This window comes from Zalophus californianus, chromosome 12 (assembly GCF_009762305.2).
Source record: "Zalophus californianus isolate mZalCal1 chromosome 12, mZalCal1.pri.v2, whole genome shotgun sequence".
In the NCBI taxonomy this organism is placed as follows: domain Eukaryota; kingdom Metazoa; phylum Chordata; class Mammalia; order Carnivora; family Otariidae; genus Zalophus; species Zalophus californianus.
The window spans coordinates 56,453,665-56,456,011 of record NC_045606.1 but is presented as its reverse complement, the minus strand read 5'-3'; the positions used below and the strand labels follow the sequence as shown (position 1 = coordinate 56,456,011).

At 46.2% G+C, this 2,347-nt stretch overlaps 1 pseudogene across 1 annotated transcript; it reads left to right on the top strand.

Annotated features, from left to right (window-relative positions):
- Window positions 1-301: 301 nt before the first annotated feature.
- Window positions 302-2,129, top strand: LOC113911378 (annotated as a pseudogene). The gene has a single exon (XR_003516451.2). The product of XR_003516451.2 is annotated as an ATP synthase subunit alpha, mitochondrial-like (transcript).
- The last annotated feature ends 218 nt before the right edge of the window (window positions 2,130-2,347 follow it).

Below are 2,347 nucleotides of genomic sequence, written 5' to 3'. Positions count from 1 at the left end.
CTTCTAGTAGCAGGTTTGACCCTTCCATGTTGGAGCAGGGAAAGGGAAGCAGGCATACTCTTCCTGGAATGGTACTGGAGCACTGTTTGGTGCCTGTTGTTTTTATTGATGGGGGTACCAGCACACTATCATTACAGGCAGTGGAATCGGGGAGAAAAGCAGTAGTCCGTCTGCATTCAGTTCCCTTAACAAAAGACACATACACAGTGTCTCTCTTCTGCCTGTTGCTTAAGAGTCCTTCCCCACCAGTCAGTCCAGAGGCTGCGGCTGCAGAGAAACAACCCAAGGAGAACGTGGAAAGATGCTGTCCGTGTGCGTCGCGGTGGCCGTGGTCCGCGCCCTCCCTCGGCAGGCCGGACTGGTCTCCAAAAATGCTTTGGGATCCTTCTTCATTGCTGCAAGGAACCTCCATGCCTCTAACACTCATCTTCAGACGATTGGCACTGCCGAAGTGTCCTCTATCCTTGAAGAGCGTATTCTTGGAGCTGATACCTCTGTTGACCTTGAAGAGACGGGGCGTGTCCTAAGCATTGGTGATGGTATTGCCCGTGTACATGGGCTGAGAAATGTTCAGGCAGAAGAAATGGTAGAGTTTTCTTCAGGTTTAAAGGATATGTCTTTGAACTTGGAACCTGACAATGTTGGTGTTGTCGTGTTTGGAAATGATAAACTAATTAAGGAAGGAGATATTGTGAAGAGAACAGGAGCCATTGTGGATGTTCTGGTTGGCGAGGAGCTGTTGGGCCATGTTGTAGATGCCCTTGGTAATGCCATTGATGGAAAGGGTCCAGTTGGTTCCAAGACCCGTAGGCGAGTTGGCCTGAAAGCCCCTGGGATCATTCCTTGAATCTCTGTGCACGAACCAATGCAGACTGGTATTAAGGCTGCGGATAGCTTGGTGCCAATTGGTCGTGGTCAGCGTGAGCTGATTATTGGTGACCGACAGACTGGCAAAACATCAATTGCTATTGACACAATCATTAACCAGAAACGTTTCAATGATGGAACTGATGAAAAGAAGAAGCTATACTGTATCTACGTTGCTATTGGTCAGAAGAGATCCACTGTTGCCCAGTTGGTGAAGAGACTTACAGATGCAGATGCCATGAAGTACACCATCGTGGTTTCAGCTACTGCTTCTGATGCTGCTCCCCTTCAGTACCTGGCTCCTTATTCTGGCTGTTCTATGGGAGAATATTTTAGAGATAATGGCAAACATGCTTTGATCATCTACGATGACTTATCCAAACAGGCTGTTGCTTATCGTCAGATGTCTCTGCTGCTCCGCCGGCCCCCTGGTCGTGAGGCCTATCCTGGTGATGTGTTCTACCTACACTCCCGTCTGCTAGAGAGAGCAGCCAAAATGAATGATTCTTTTGGTGGTGGCTCCTTGACTGCTTTACCAGTCATAGAAACACAAGCTGGTGATGTGTCTGCTTACATTCCAACAAATGTCATTTCCATCACTGATGGACAGATCTTGGAAACAGAATTGTTCTACAAAGGCATCCGTCCTGCCATTAACGTTGGTTTGCCTGTGTCCCGTGTTGGATCTGCTGCCCAAACGAGGGCCATGAAACAGGTGGCAGGGACCATGAAGCTGGAATTGGCTCAGTATTGTGAGGTTGCTGCTTTTGCCCAGTTCGGTTCTGACCTCGATGCTGCCACTCAGCAACTCTTGAGTCGTGGTGTGCGACTGACTGAGCTGCTGAAGCAAGGACAGTATTCTCCCATGGCTACTGAAGAACAAGTGGCTGTTATTTATGCTGGTGTAAGAGGGTATCTTGATAAATTGGAGCCCAGCAAGATCACAAAGTTTGAGCATGCTTTCCTGGCTCATGTTATCAGCCAGCACCAGGCCCTGTTGGGCAATATAAGGACTGATGGAAAGATCTCAGAACAGTCAGATGCTAAGCTGAAAGAGATTGTAACAAACTTCTTGGCTGGATTTGAAGCTTAAACTCCTGTGGATTCACATGAAATAACCAGTTATAGTTTCGTCGTCATTTATTCTAGTAATCAGTTCCATTTGTAAAAGGATTACTCTCATACTTCAGATGCACAGAAATTACCTTAAAAATAAAGGTTCCATATCGGTTGGTGGTAAAAAAAAAAAAAAAAAAAAAAGAGTCCTTCCCCAAAACCTATGTATCTCTTATGGGTTGAATTGTGTTTCCCCCATAATTGAATTCCTACCCTCAGAATGGGACCCTATTTGGAAGTAGCAGCATTGCAGATGTAATTAGGTCTAAGTTAAGATGAGGTCATACTGGAGTTTGATGGACTCTTAATCCAATATAAATGATGTCCTTAGACGAAGAGAGGCACACAGGGAAAATGACCACGT